At 44.1% G+C, this 15,849-nt stretch overlaps 1 protein-coding gene across 2 annotated transcripts in view; it reads right to left on the reverse strand.

Annotated features, from left to right (window-relative positions):
* ADAMTSL4 (ADAMTS like 4) overlaps window positions 1-11,352 on the reverse strand; it is a 274,339-nt gene extending 262,987 nt beyond the window's left edge. For both annotated transcript variants that reach the window (XM_089678942.1, XM_089678941.1), the window contains exon 1: window positions 10,951-11,352. The gene's annotated coding sequence lies outside the window, so the exon portion shown is untranslated. The remainder of the gene's footprint in view (window positions 1-10,950) is intronic.
* Between the last annotated feature and the right edge of the window lie 4,497 nt (window positions 11,353-15,849).

The following is a 15,849-nucleotide window of genomic DNA, read 5'->3' on the forward strand; positions in this document are numbered from 1 at the left end:
CTGCCCCAAACTACATCACCGACCTAATATCCAAATACCACCCAAAACGCACTCTCCGCTCCTCACAAGACCTCCTTCTCTCTAGTTCCCTGGTCTCCTCCTCCCATGCCCGCCTCCAGGACATCACCCATTCTCTGGAACTCCCTACCCCAATCCATCAGGCTATCACCTACTCTCCTCTCCTTTAGATGCACCCTGAAAACCTACCTCTTCAAGGAAGCCTACCCCACCCCCTGCTAATTGCCGACCTCCTCCACTCTTCCTACCACTCCAACCCTCACAGCTTTTCCTCCTGTACCACTATCCCCTCCCTCCTAGATTGTAAGCTCCAAGGAGCAGGGCCCTCGAACCCCTCGTGTATCGCATTGTATTATCATTGTACTGTCGCATGTATTGTCTCCCATTGTAATGTACAGCGCTGAGCGAACTGTTGGCGCTTTATAAATACTGTATAATAATAATAATGACAGAGACCCCTGGCCAGCTCTTCAGGATCCTTTGGTCCGCGATCTACCACCACACCCCAGACCCTAAAGAAAGAAGGACCTACTTCGTTCACATTTCTTGCAGTTAAACACTAACTACCACCATAGTAACCAACTGTCCCTCATTTGCAGGGACTGTCTCACTTTCAGGACCAAATCCTTCACCCCTTTTCCTCCTCAGTTGTTCCTCTTTGTGGTCCACTTCTTGAACCAGTTGTTTTGTTTTCATTCCTCATGGTCCACAACATTCACACACAGGTATGAATGGGGGCTTTAAATTGAGGTGTGTGGACAGGATCTAGCATGGTATAGTATAGTAACTGAATCTCAGCAGACACACCTGTTCCTCCTCCCCATACAGTGTATATATGAGGAGGGCTCAACCCTACGAGGGCCCTTTTATCGGAGAGGAATGCGGAGTCTGTACAGGAGACATCAGAGAATTTGTACATTTTGATACCCAAGGCAGGAGGAAATAAATAACTCTGCAGCAGCCAAAGAGTTGACATACCAGTGACTGACCCCTCAGGGAAGGCAGGGCGTCAGCATAAGCTCACCTACAAGACCCCAGTCATAGGATACACCTCCCAGTGGAGTAATCTCACTTATTTTGCTGACAAGACGATAGGCATCAATAATTAATTTCCACATAGTAGTCAAAGTAATTTTCAAATGACACTGCTGCGGGGTACCCATCACTACTCTTCTGAATCTATGGACATGTTCATTTGTTTATTTAAGAAGCTGCTTTGTAGTAAATATTAGGATAAGGTAACCAACCTGAGATCTGTCACCCAGGGACAGGAAGACCACTTAACCCTGTGTAAGCTTTCATCCAGAAACAACCAGGACCTTACACAGGATTTTGGAGGGGGCTTAAAGTAGTATTTTTTTTTTTTTTTTAACGCATCTAGCACAATAAAATAAAAATATCCCTAAAAACCATTTGTTAAAATCTTCACCCCAGCACTTGCAATTTACCTCTTTTAATGCTTCTGGCTACTGCTCTCTCAGGGCTGCTTCCCTGAACTTAGGTCTTTACAGGGAAGAGTTAATAGTGGACAGTGCAAGTCACCAGCCAGTCTGGTAGAAGAGAAGGGGAAGGAGCAGAGGAGTACCTTGCCATTCTAGGCTATGGGGCTGTGTGTATCTATTGATGCACACAGTGTAAGAAGACACAACTCTAGTCCCTGGATGCAAGGGCGACTTCAAAGGATGCTGCAGGAGAAAGTAGCCACCGTGAAACAGGAAACCTGAGGCAGTGAAGATCCATTATCTCCTGCGCTCAAGGACTCAGATCAAACAGGCGTTAGTGACAAGCAGCGTGTTGTGTGTTCATCTGCTGGTGATCAGAGGTTGTGCAGCTCTATCATGAAGCTGGGGAAGCTTAATAAAACTGTAGAGGAAGATGAAAGAAAGAGCGCACAAACCTTGCGCATTACCTCAATAAATAGTGGCTAATTTTATTAATAAGGAAATATACTCACAAATTGATTGTATAACAGGCATAAGTAACCATAATCTAAACAGGGTTACAGGTAAATCAAAAAGAGGGGGATGAAGGCTAACGCGTTTCGAAGGGTGCTCCCTTCTTCATCAGAGCTGGGTTTGGCAGATAGAAACTTCAGTATGGCAGAGTTCCCATGGCAAGGAGATATTCAGCCACTGAGTGTCAGTATTACAGTAGTTCAGCCTGTTTTTGCTGTAATACTGACACTCAGTGGCTGAATATCTCCTTGCCATGGGAACTCTGCTATACTGAAGTTTCTGTCTGCCAAACCCAGCTCTGATGAAGAAGGGAGCACCCTTCGAAACGCGTTATCCTTCATTCCCCCCTCAATGTGGCAATATGAATCTGCAGGTAAACAGCAATATAATAACCTCTATGCTATGAAGGAGGGACCCCAACAGCCATAAACACATGTGTAATAACACTATGGATGCAGTTCACAGCGGACAATTAGTGGATCTACTAGTATATTCAATTATCAACCAGGTAAATCACAGCCACAGGTCGACCACACACTGCAAGTAACTTGGTGGGCGAAACGCGTTAACGTCACAGGCGTCAGTATTCCCTGGCTCCCGGGCTGCAACCTGTTGGCTTTCCAACATGCCACCTCACCTGGAAGCCCTACGTGGCTTTAGATGAACTGGGATATTTGGGGATTTTTTGTCAATATTGTACTGTGCAGTGTGTGATTTCATTCATTTTTATACTATTCATTCATTTTTATACTATTCGTGTATAATATTCATTCATTTTTATACTATTCATTTTTAATCTATTTGTATACAATATTCGTGTATAATAAATAGAATAATGTTTGTTTATTTTTGGTCCGTAATCACAGTTGGCCTCCTTTTTTGAGACCCCCGTTTTGTGGGACCTTTCCCACACAACCAGTACTATGTTGCATTAAAGCAAAGCCTGATTAGTTAATAGCGTTGTCCTTTCCCGTAAGCTGGCTATGGGGTCAAACCGACCATAGTGATAAGAAAATTGGAAGAAGCAGGATTAAAAATTTTGCTCAAATAAATGAAATTTTACCTGTGAATGTGGTTTTCATTCAGGAGAAATCACACATAACTGTGCATGTTGTTGGCACAAAAGAAACCTGCTTCATAAGTCTGGAGTTCCAGTCAAGTAGCTGGTCTTGATGAAATTTTAAAGGTATTTAAAAGATAAAATTGATTCAATGACGGCAGATCGAATTTTTGTACGAGCGTTCAAATTAAATGCTACTAGTATATAGCCAGCACGTTACCTTCACACCCTAGCAATATATTGACGCATGCATGTTAAAGCGCCCAAAAATGCACATGACCATTTTCCAGGCAATGTACCAATGGCGTGTGCTCTGTGATGCATTTTAGTTTGGGAGCATTGCCTGCTACTGTAGAGTGTGCTGGGGATCCAATCAAAATGAATGACAATGCAATACACTGCACTTAATAGCATGTGTTGACTTATATTGTGGTAAAGTGCATTATTGCGACACAATAGTCTTATTGGGCCCTTAGTGTGCAAAGAAATACAGCTCAGGTATTTAGATTAGCGGTGTACACCAGAAATACAGAATGTTGGTGTTGATGGTATAGGGCAGGAGTTCCCAAATTTTCTAAACAACTGACAAATTTACTGTCTTTCAGGACTTTGAAGGGGCCAGACTGTGGCCAGTGGGAGTAGAAAATGCACCAGTGTAAGTGGAAGTAAACAATGTCCCATCGCTGGTATTAGCAGGAGGAAGAGTGTCCCAATCGGCATCAGTGGGAGGAATAGTGCCCCATCATTGGTATCAGTGGGAGGAATAGTGCCCCATAGTTGGCACCAGTGAAAGGAACAGTGCTCCATCAATGGTGTCAGTGGGAAGAATAGTGCTCCATCATTGGTATCAGTGAGAGGAATAGTGCCCCATACTTGGCATCAGTTGGAGGAAGAGTGCCCCATACTTGGCATCAGTTGGAGGAAGAGTGCCCCATCGTTGGCATCAGTTGGAGGAAGAGTGCCCCATCGTGGGCATCAGTGGAAGAGTGCCCCATCGTGGGCATCAGTGGAAGAGTGCCCCATCGTGGGCATCAGTGGAAGAGTGCCCCATCGTGGGCATCAGTGGAAGTAATAATGCCCCATCAATAGTGTAAGTGGGAATTATAGTGTTCTGTCATTGATGTCAGTGGGAACAATAGTGCTCCATTGTTGGTATCAGCGGGATGAATAGTGCTCCATGGTTGTGTCAGTGGGAGGAATAGTGCGCCAATCGTTGCTATTAGTGGAAGGAATAGTGCTCCATTGTTGGAATCAGTGGAAGGAATAGTGCCCAATCATTGGCAGCAGTGGGAGAAAGAGCGCTCCAATGGCCATGGCCACATCTGGCCCTCAGCCCGCAGTGTGGGCCCTACACAGAGTAGGCTGAGGGCCAGATGTGGCCATGGCCCTTGGAGCACTGATTCCAACAATGGAGCACTACTCCTTCCACTAATACCAATGATGGGGCACAATTCCTCCCACTGATACCAACAATGGAGCAATATTCCTCCCACTGACACCAATGATGGGGCACAATTCCTCCCAATGATAGAGCACTATTCTTCCCACTTACACCAATGATGGGGCTTTTATTGCATATAAGAAAATAGTGGCATGCTGTTAATTTTATATTACTTTCCATTTTTTCACATGTACTTTAGAAGTTGTAGGTTTGCCAGTTCTGAATTGATTTAAACAGCATGTTATAACCTGGAATTCTCCCTTTTATTCTGGTCAGTTACTGTGTATCCTGGGATACATACAGAGTACACAGTCTACCTGCCCAGGGCTCCTGCATTTTATCCAAGAATATGTCAATTCTCCCCTCTAGAAATACTATTGTTTTGCTGGTAATTTGGTGTTCCAGAACACTGACTGTTTAGAAATGTGAATATGCTGACTAGTCCTGCTTATTTTTAACTATCCCATCTATTAGGCAGAGAGATGAACAATTCTCGTGGTGTATTGCTATTCAGATCGTGGTTGACAGTTGATTTCCAGGTGTTCAGTTGGCTCCCCCAGCAATGTGTCCCATCCCCCACATTGAGGAAATGTAGCCTGGTATGGTTTGGAGGGGGGGCACACATTCATCCCCTGTCTTTCCTGGTCTGCCAGGCTGCATGTATAGAGAAGGGTCTAGTATGGATTTCACACTTTTTTTTGTTCTTTTGTGGGGACTCCTTAAACTTCAGATTTCTCCTTAAACTGCAGATAAACCGTCTGGTTTTACCGCACTTCCGCTGCTGGTGGGAATTAAAGTGGTTCAAATGCTTTGGACTGAGGCTAGTACACATTATGGGATATGCTTTGTTCATTTTTAATTTTTTTCAACCACTTTAAATGGACTTTAGGACATTAAGATTCCTGCATAAAGTAAACAATTTCCTGCTCTATTTTATTAAATGACTGTTTTGTGAATAGTGGTGACAGTATCCCATGTGTCCCAGAGGTTCCCAGCAGAACACAAGTTTACCACTGTTCCCAGTAAACTGTCAGCTGTCACTGATCACTGACACAAAACATCTGGGAAGCTGTAATAACAGCAATGAACCCTAGCAGTCACTGGCTGCACTCATACAACCATGTCTCAAATCTGAAGGTATGAAAGCACCTTTTTTTGCACCATCAACCAATCAGATCTCTCCTTTTATTTTAAGCAGCCTATGAGAAATGACATCTGGAATTGGGGTGCTATTGGCTACACCTACCACTTTTCCGCCCATATAGATCTCCCTATTGTACAGCCTCCAGATTTAGGATTCTCAGGGTTGGTCTTCTATCTCGGAATTCTGTGGATTCTGCAAGATGGCAAATTGAGATTCTTATCTATTCTACAGCTCTGCAGCTGAAATACTTATCAGATGAGGCATCAAGAACTTACTTATCTTAAATGAGCTCAGCCTACATAATCGCACTGCGAGTATATTTACATTAGCTCAAGTGAGGGAATAAATCGCTCTTTATATTACATTATCCAAAGCGTTACTTAAAGGGGATCTGCCCTGTGCCACACCCAGTAGGGTAATGTAATAGACTGGCTGCCAACCTTACCCCCTTTGCTGTTGGTACTTACCTTCCATTGCCCACTTCCAGGCTGGATCGGAGTCAGAGCTTACACAGGGCTAAGTGTACAGATGGTTTCAAGAGTCCTCCTTTAATAATACCGCAAGTAACAGGAAAGCAGAAGCTAGCCAACATGTTTCATCCTGAAGTGCCCAGCAGAGTCCCCCCTTATATTTGGGTATGTCCTGTAGAGGTACCCCTTATTACTAGGAATGCCAAGCAAAGTTCATTCCTTATATTTAGCATTGTCCAGCAGAATCCCTCCTTACACTTAGGAGTACCAGCAGAGTCCCTACTTACACCTAGGAGTACCAGCAGAGTCCCTCCTTACACCTAGGGGTACCAGCAGAGTCCCTCCTTACACCTAGGAGTACCACCAGAGTCCCTCCTTACACCTAGGAGTACCAGCAGAGTCCCTACTTGCATCAAGGAGTACCAGCAAAGTCCTTCCTTACATCTAGGAGCGCCAACAGAGTCCCTCCTTACATACAGGAGCGCCAACAGAGTCCCTCCGAGGGCTAGAGCTAGACTATGCAAGACCAGCTGCTTCCATGCCCTCAAAAAAAATTATTTTTAAAACCAGTACAAAATATTAAATCAACAAAACATGGAACTGCTAAATTTCTTTTAATTTGCACAAATAAGTGCCATAAGATGCCATCAGCACCAATATTAAAGTGTTACTAAACTCACAACAGTAAGAACAGTCTGTATATGCAGTAAAGCATGCTTGTTATACTCACTGTGGAACCTAAGGGGTTAATCCTCCACATTGTGTAAAAACACCATTTGATCCTGACTTCCCTGATCTTCCCCTTCTTCCACTGTCCCCCTCTTGATAAGACATTGTATGGAGTCACTCTGCACATGCTCAGTTTGGTGTGTATTGCTACAGAATTTTTTCACTTCCATGTTATGTACTGTGGGAGACTGGATACAGTGAATGCAGGATCCTGATTTTATTAACAATTTAAAGACAAAATCAGTATCACAAACAGACTGTATCTGTGGCTGGCAGTGGCAGGGTGACAGTTGCAGTGAGGGGAGGATGATGGATCCACACTCTAACAGATCCCAGGCTGGAATTCCCCAGGCAATGGCGGGAGATAAAACACTGTGACAGCAGGCAGCCCGGCCCAGCCACAAACACCTGAATTAAGCGATCCCACACAGTGACAGATCCGACATGACAACACACCACCACCAACACTGACACAGATCAGCAGGCACTAGAAGAACAGGCTGTGGGATCGTGATGAGGTCATCACTCACTCATTGCACATGTGATGGATGGTCGGCCAGGTCACACTCACACAAACACAAGACATCAAAGTCAGACATTACCTTCCTCTGCCTCTGCTGATGAAAGGGAAGAGAAGGGCTGGAACTCCACAGTGATCAGCAGCTGCCAGCTCGCTTGCAGTAAGGGATGGAGTCTGAGAGGAACACTGGAAGAAGCAGCAGCTCAGCTGCTATACTGGCCCCAGACAGCTGGCATCTTCCTCTGTCCTTTATTCCTCAACCCAGCTAAAGGATCAGTCATGACATGGCAGTGTCCCACACAGAGAGAGTGCCGGCCTTTGCTGCGGCCAGGCACCCCTAGATGCCAGTGCGCCACAGGCAGCTGCCTAGTTTGCCTTGTGAAAGCGCCAGCAGAGTCCTTCCTTACACCCAGGAGCACCAGCAGAGTCCCTCCTTACATCCAGGAGTGCCAGCAGAGTCCCCCCTTACATCCAGGAGTGCCAGCAGAGTCCCCCCTTACATCCAGGAGTGCCAGCAGAGTCCCCCCTTACATCCAGGAGTGCCAGCAGAGTCCCCCCTTACATCCAGGAGTGCCAGCAGAGTCCCCCCTTACATCCAGGAGTGCCAGCAGAGTCCCCCCTTACATCCAGAAGTGCCCAGCAGAACCCCCCCCCCCTTACTTCCAGTAGTGCCTCCTGTTCTGCATTGCATAAACTTGCCCCCCCCCCCCCCATTCACACAAATGCAATTAGCTGCACTTCAGCCATCGCAGGACAATGTATTACAAAAGGAATAGCATTACTGTCTGTGGGGCTCATTCACATCCTTGCAATGTGCTTCCGTGTGACTTAGTGAAAGGGGAAGGCTTTTTTTTTTTTTTTTACCCTGTAAACTCCAATAGGAGTGCATGACAAACATGTGAGGCCCCCTTCACTCTTGAGCTGGGCGTTTTTGGTTGATTTTCAGGCTTTTTTGTATTTGTACCGGTTATTTTTTCACGTTTCTTAGCAATTTTTTAAATGTTATTTTTGGCCAATGAAAAACTTACTAAGTGAGAAACTGCACAGAAAACATATTTTGAGCAATGAGTTTAAGCAACACTGCGCTCAGGTGTGAATGGGGACCATTGACTATAATGGAAATTAACCATTGAAGCTCTTCTGATGAATTCACATCCTTGCAATGTGCTTCTATGTGACTTAGTGAAAGGGGGAGGCTTTTTTTTTTTGTGTGTGCATTTTTGACCCTGTAAACTCCAATAGGAGTGCATGACAAACATGTGAGGCCCCCTTCACTCTTGAGCTGGGCGTTTTTGGTTGATTATCAGCCTTTTTTTTTTATTTGTACAGGTTATTTTTTCACGTTCCTTAGCTATTTTTTAAATGTTATTTTTGGCCAATGAAAAACTGCACAGAAAACGTATTTTGAGCAATAAGTTTATGCAACACTGCGCTCAGGTGTGAATGATGACCATTGACTATAATGGAAATTAACCATTGAAGCTCTTCTGATGAAGCACCAACTCAGGTGTTAATGGGGGCAAAAAAGCACATGAAAAACACATGAAAAACACATGAAAATGTAGACAAACAAGTGTGAACCTAGCCTAATGCATTGTACCCATAAGTGATCATTTTCATTGGATAAGGTGAGCAGATCCACTTTGTACAGTATAGGTGATTACTGCTGCTCCATAAGGTACCACTACTACCAAAGTCGTCTCTTTTTTTTTTTTTTTTACAGTTTCCAGAGACAGGTATGAACTTTTCACTAACTCATCAGCATATGTAGGACTGTCCTGGATAGCACAAAAGAAGAAGCAAGGAATTCACTTAATACCCAGGGTCACTAGATAATGGTAACCTAACTCCTGCCGTGCCTTGTCCCACCACTGAAACCCCTCCATTAAGCCACAGCATCTATTTACCCACCGAATAGATGAGCTCACACCTGACTGCACAAGCAATTTAGTCACTATTGGGATGACTTATTATAACAAATGGGAAATTTGATTATTTATATAGCAAAGCGCAATAACCCATAGTGATCACCTGCAAACACTCTCAAATGGTATTACCTGATGAAAGCTTGACATCTATTGATGGTGGCTCTTGGCACATTGGCCTTGCCTTTTACAATTTCAAATGAAATACACCGAATAAAACGTATCTTAATAATGTATACAACACCATCACGCAGAACAAAACAATCATATTTCAACAGAACAGGTGGCTCCTTAGCTAAACAGTCCAGTAACGCTTTGCTGATAAACCCAACTTACTATCTATACCACAAGCACAACAATCCCATCAACTTTATTAAAATTGGCAATAAAACTTTTTCCAAACTTTTTCTCACCTTAAAAGCCAAGATGACTATAGACAGATCTCCGGGGTGGTGGGATCCCATTACAGATTTTAAATTGGTAATGTAATTTTGTTCCACTTTTTCTCACTTCAGAAGCCAAGATGACTATACACAGATCTCCAGGTCGGTGCATCCCATGGTAGTTATTACATTGATAGCAAAACCTATTTCCAAACTTTTCTCACCTTAAAAGCCAATATGGCTACACACAGATCTTCAGGATGGTGGCATTCCAGAATACAAAGGTTAATTACAAAAAACATCACTGGCCAAATTTCTTTCCAGGGACAACTTTCCAGGGTCAGGTCTCCAAGGCCGAGGCATGACAAACTAAGCATGTGTCACAACGATAAAGGCTCCAATTTGATTTCTTGTCAGCCAATGCCAATACCGGCCTTGCAGCATTTGTACCCAATATCAACCACCTTTAATGGCAAAAACAATCAAATCACTCATAGTAATCAACGCATATGTTTTCAATAGTGAAGAGCTGAAGGTTGTTTTGTGATTGAAAGTGGTTACAATTACCCAAAAATTGCCCCATGTATGGTCTCCATGTTCTCAACTAATCCTCAGTAGAAGAAAATCAAATTGGTCAATAAAATGTTTTGTTTCCAACCTTTTTCTCACTTTAAAAACAAAGATGACTATACACAGATCTCTAGGATAGGAGGCATTCCAAAACACGAGTTTTATTACAAAGCATATCAATGGCCAAAATTCTTTCCAGGTACAAAACTTTCCAGGGTCAGATCTCGCTGGAGTGACCAACTGAACATCTGTCTCTACAACAATAAAGGCTCCAATCTGATTACTTGCTGGCCAATGCCAATTTACCAATGCCACCCTTGTGGCAGATTTCACCCAATATCAACCACTTTTAATTACGAAAATGATCAAATTGGTAAATACATTTGTCTTCAACCTTTTTCTCACTTTCTAGGGTCAGATCTCTGAATACCTGGAGTGACGAACTAAGCATCTGTCACTCCAATATGATTGCTTGTTGGCCATTGTCCATTGACTAATACCACCTTTGCATGATTTGCACCAAATATCAACCACTGTCAATGGCAAAAACTATTGCATCGCTCATAGAACCCAATGAGTTCAAAGCACAGGGTGGTTTCATAATAGAATGTGGTGGGCTAGTTCTTTAGATCCATTCGGTTCTTTTGCGATTGAAAGTGGTGCCCAAATATTGTCCTGTGGTGCCCAAAATTGCAAAAGCATTGCATACAAATTGCTGCCATGGTCTCAACTTACCTTCAGTAAATGAAAATCAAAGTCCCAGCAGAACTGAATCCTTGAACCAATTCAAAACTCCAAAACGACAGAGGATGTGAGGTGCAATCCTGGCTATATGGTGTCCCAGCTCTGCATGGCTCCAGCTTAGAGCAGGCAGTGCGGATGGAGCGGAGAGAAGAGTGATCCACGCCAAACTTTGTTTCTATAGAGCCCTTCTGTCGTTCCTAGAGAACTTTTTCTCTCTCACCTCCAGCAAAGTGCTTTAAACATTGGCAGCTCCCTCCAGTGTGCAGTCAGTCCCCAATCCACAGGCACCTCCTCTCCTGTTCCTGCCTGAAGCTGATCAGTTTCACTCTGCTCTGGAATGCTAACCTTAATTCTGCAGCCTGCCAGCCCCAATGCAGCTTCCCCCCTCTGCCCTCTCCGCCTGGTGGGCTTCTGTGCTCGCTGTGTGCTGCACTCTCCTCCTCCCTCTGACAGCAGCACAGGGAGCCCAGACCTTCATGTGTTTTCAGCCTCCACCCCTGACTCACACACCCCCTTCCAGGATTGCTATTGTAACCAGACATCACCACAATGTATTGATCACTATTTTCTCCCACGTCTTCTGACTGTTACAGAGTTGGCAGAAGTCCCTGATTCAGATGGATGGTCCCAGGTTTTAAAGGTTTATCCACAAAAATGTCCAGTGTTCTATTTTAAGTTCTATGTTAAGTTCTTTTTCTGAATACTAACTCCAACCTAAACTTTTTATTTCATCTTGGATAATGTGCAGAAGGGTTGGAGCAGTCATTCTCAACCACAACTCTGTGGAGCCTTAGGTCCTTTTCACATGAGCAGTCCGATCGCCTGTCCATTTTTGAGATGGACCCAATCAGACCCTCCATTCTCCTCTATGGAGCAGCAGATGTATAGGGATTTGTGTCCGTTTACAACCACCTGCCTCCACTCCGATCTGGCAAAAACAAACAGAAGGGGATCAATTCCTCTTTGTCTAGGCCAGGCATGTCCAAAGTCCGGCCCGCGGGCCATTTACGGCCCGGGGGTCGGTTTAATACGGCCCTCCAACAGCCCTCCCTGCTCTGTGTAATGTGGCCCTCCCTTCTATGGCAGACAGTCTTCTGCTTGAGAGCAGAGGGCAGTGCGCATGTCTGACTGCGGCGCGTTCTCCCTGGTCTGTGTAAATGCGGCTGTCGCACGGCCCTCCCTTCTGTGGCAGACAGTCTTCTGCTTGAGAGCAGTGCGCATGCGTGACTGCGCCGCGCTGGGAGCGACAGAGGGCGGTGACGTCAGGGCCAGGCTTCCTTCCAGCGTGAAGTGTGTTTCTCTTCCCCTCCCGGCTGCCGAGCAGAGACTTCAGCTCCAGCTACCTTTTTCACCCTTCACATTAGTGCAGGTAAATTTTTTTTTAAATTTATTTTCAATACATTGTGAAAACTCAGCTGTCAGTTGATCTTAATGTTATGAAATGAAAAGTATGTCGTTTGCAATTAACTTGGCATAAAATAATTTATTTGCATTTAATTGCAATGGTTCAAAGAATGTTCGGAAAAATGTTCGGCCCTCCACCATGTTCACTTCATCCAATCTGGCCCTCTTTGAAAAAAGTTTGGACACCCCTGGTCTAGGCAGATCAGATCAGAGGGCAGTTCGGTATAAACAATCGTAGGGATAAAAGGCATATAAGTGAGCGCTAAGGGTGAGCTGCTGTAACACCGAAAGGCACCAAAACCTTCTGAGATCAACTAATATAATAAGGTGCAACGTAAAATAATCAATAATGCAATCAATCATGAAACTACCCAAAATAATCTTTGATGATATATAAAGTGCAGATACTGCCAATGTAAGTGATGAATCAATCTGCACTTTATATATCATCAAAGATTATTTTGAGTAGTTTCATGATTGATTGCATTATTGATTATTTTAGCGCTGCACCTTATTATATTAGTTGGGTATAAATGGCCAGCCAGTTCGTTTACATCTGACTGCTCATAGGGCAGAGCGGACTGTGTCTGTGTCTGCACTTCATAGGGAGAGCAGACTTGGACCTGTCATCCACCCGCTCAGTTCAGCAGGGGATCAGTGTACAGATCCCCAGATGAGAAAAATGGATCCAACTCATGTGAAAGGGGCCTTAGAGTTCCTCCACCTTGAGCTGTAACTGACTGACCTCCTATCTGACGGTGCCTGCATAGTTTTGGGGTCAACGTTGCTTGACAGAGCAAGTAGCATGAACCCAACAATCTTTTATAGCTGTCTGCAAGGGTGGCATTCTGATCACCACTGTAAAAAGAATTAAGGTAAGGGGCATTCTTGCCACTGACCCCCAAGGTAAGGGGCATTTTTGCCACTGACCCTCAAGGTAAGGGGCATTCTTGCCGCTGACCCCCAAGGTAAGGGGCATTTTTGCCGCTGACCCCCAAGGTAAGGGGCTTTCTTGCCGCTGACCCCCAAGGTAAGGGGCTTTCTTGCCGCTGACCCCCAAGGTAAGGGGCTTTCTTGCCGCTGACCTCCAAGGTAAGTGGCATTCTTGCCGCTGACCTCCAAGGTAAGTGGCATTCTTGCCATTGACCTCCAAGGTAAGTGGCATTCTTGCCACTGACCTCCAAGGGAAGTGGCATTCTTGCCACTGACCTCCAAGGGAAGTGGCATTCTTGCCACTGACCTCCAAGGGAAGTGGCATTCTTGCCACTGACCTCCAAGGCAAGTGGCATTCTTGCCACTGACCTCCAAGGGAAGTGGCATTCTTGCCACTGACCTCCAAGGGAAGTGGCATTCTTGCCACTGACCTCCAAGGGAAGTGGCATTCTTGCCACTGACCTCCAAGGGAAGTGGCATTCTTGCCGCTGACCTCCAAGGTAAGTGGCATTCTTGCCGCTGACCTCCAAGGTAAGTGGCATTCTTGCCACTGACCTCCAAGGTAAGTGGCATTCTTGCCACTGACCTCCAAGGTAAGTGGCATTCTTGCCGCTGACCTCCAAGGTAAGGGGCATTCTTGCCGCTGACCTCCAATGTAAGGGGCATTCTTGCCACTGACCTCCAATGTAAGGGGCATTCTTGCCACTGACCTCCAATGTAAGGGGCATTCTTGCCACTGACCTCCAAGGTAAGGGGCATTCTTGCCACTGACCTCCAAGGTAAGGGGCATTCTTGCCACTGACCTCCAATGTAAGGGGCATTCTTGCCACTGACCACCAATTTTTCATACTAACTTTCAATGAATTCGCTTTGGTAGGGGTTGTCCAATGCCTGAAACCTATTTTGAGACTTCCTCTCAGATAAAAAGAAGGTTAAAAAGGCAAAAGCCACCCATACACTAGTAGATTTTTGAATGAACGTTCGCAAATATATCAGTATGAAAGTTCATACAAAAAATTCTCAGTACAATCTGTAATCTGACAAATGTCTTCGAAAGTACTTTTGTTTGCTTTTAACATTTGATTTTGGAACAAATGGAGTTTACCGAATGAAACTTCTATTCACAAAAAGAAATTTGTTAGTTCAAGAAAATATTTCCATAATGCTCCTTTGAATTTTCTAATCACTGCAATCAAAAACAAAACTCGATCTGAAACCAGTAATGATTAGAAAATCAAACAAGTGTTCTTAAAATGAAACATTTCAGAACAGAATTCTAGTAGTGTATGGCCCACTTTAAGTTGGAGACTGTCAGCATTTTATTGCTGTACTTCCAAGAATTTTCTTGGCTAGTACAGGAAAAGACTGGAAGTCTCTTCAATAGAGAAAAAGGAAGCATACAGTTTAGCAGAGTGAGGAAGGGATAGTTTCTGAAAAATGGTTCCTACCTCTATCACTGGATTTCTGTCCCAGTGGAAACTTCATCCTACGATTCCTGTATCAGTGCCATAGAGACAGGAAATTAAATAAAATCAACCCAGTGGGTCACAGAAAAAAACCTGACACGTTAATCCTCCAAATCCCCCAAAATGTTTTTAAATACACTTTAAGTGTAGGTTCACCCTGGGGCCATTGTGATGTATTGGGTACCATTGGCCAATACAAGCAAAACACAAAGAAAAGGCAAACAGCCTTGCTTTAAATAGTTCACACCAACATACTGCTTTAGTATGAGCTATGATAAAATTATGTAGGCATCAGGGGTCTATAATTTTTTGTGTCTAATATTTTAGCCAGCTGTATGTAAAATGAATATATTTTGGGTTTTGGAAGCTTTAGGCCATATACAGCCCGTAAGGTGAAACAAATGTAAACTAGGTCCTGCTCTTGCAGTCTCAGTCTGTGTGTGAAATGGAAAAACAAAAAAAAGAAATTCTAGAGGCTGAATTTTCCAGAAATGGGACCATTTGTCAAGAAGAGCAAATAGAGATGAGAACCCTCCTGGCTGTTCTTGTCAGCTGTAATTGTTGGGGTGGCACAAAGTGTAATGAGGAATTATTGTAAGTGTTACAATATACCTTGACCGTTAAAGGGTCTGTCCATCCCAGTGGATATTTTAGACACCTACAAACATTCTATGGTGTCTGGTCTTGTATGCACAATTATAATACTGATCATTTGTTCTTATGAATAAAACCAGAACATTTATAAAGACAGCAGGGGAAGCTCTGCAGACACGGGCTGTCTAGAACGGGAAACAATAGAGATTGGATGGGAAAGTTCATCCCAGCTAACCAACTGTCCCCAAACAGCAGGCCGAGGAGGGAGGCATCAGAGAAGTCTACATACATCTGATTGTTCCCTGTTCTGACTCTAGGCACCTTTAGATTTAAAAAGATACCAGTTGATTTGGGATACCTTCTTATAACTGTTTCTAAAAGCAGCCCCAGGCATCAGGGGAGCGTACAGATATTGTTCCCTGTTTTGGCTCTAGGCACCTATAGATTTATATAGATACCAACTTGATTTTGGATACCTTCTTATAATGGTTTC

The sequence above is a fragment of the Staurois parvus genome, unplaced genomic scaffold (genome assembly GCF_062004578.1).
Source record: "Staurois parvus isolate SC_StPar_1 unplaced genomic scaffold, SC_StPar_1.0 ptg000213l, whole genome shotgun sequence".
NCBI classification, from domain to species: domain Eukaryota; kingdom Metazoa; phylum Chordata; class Amphibia; order Anura; family Ranidae; genus Staurois; species Staurois parvus.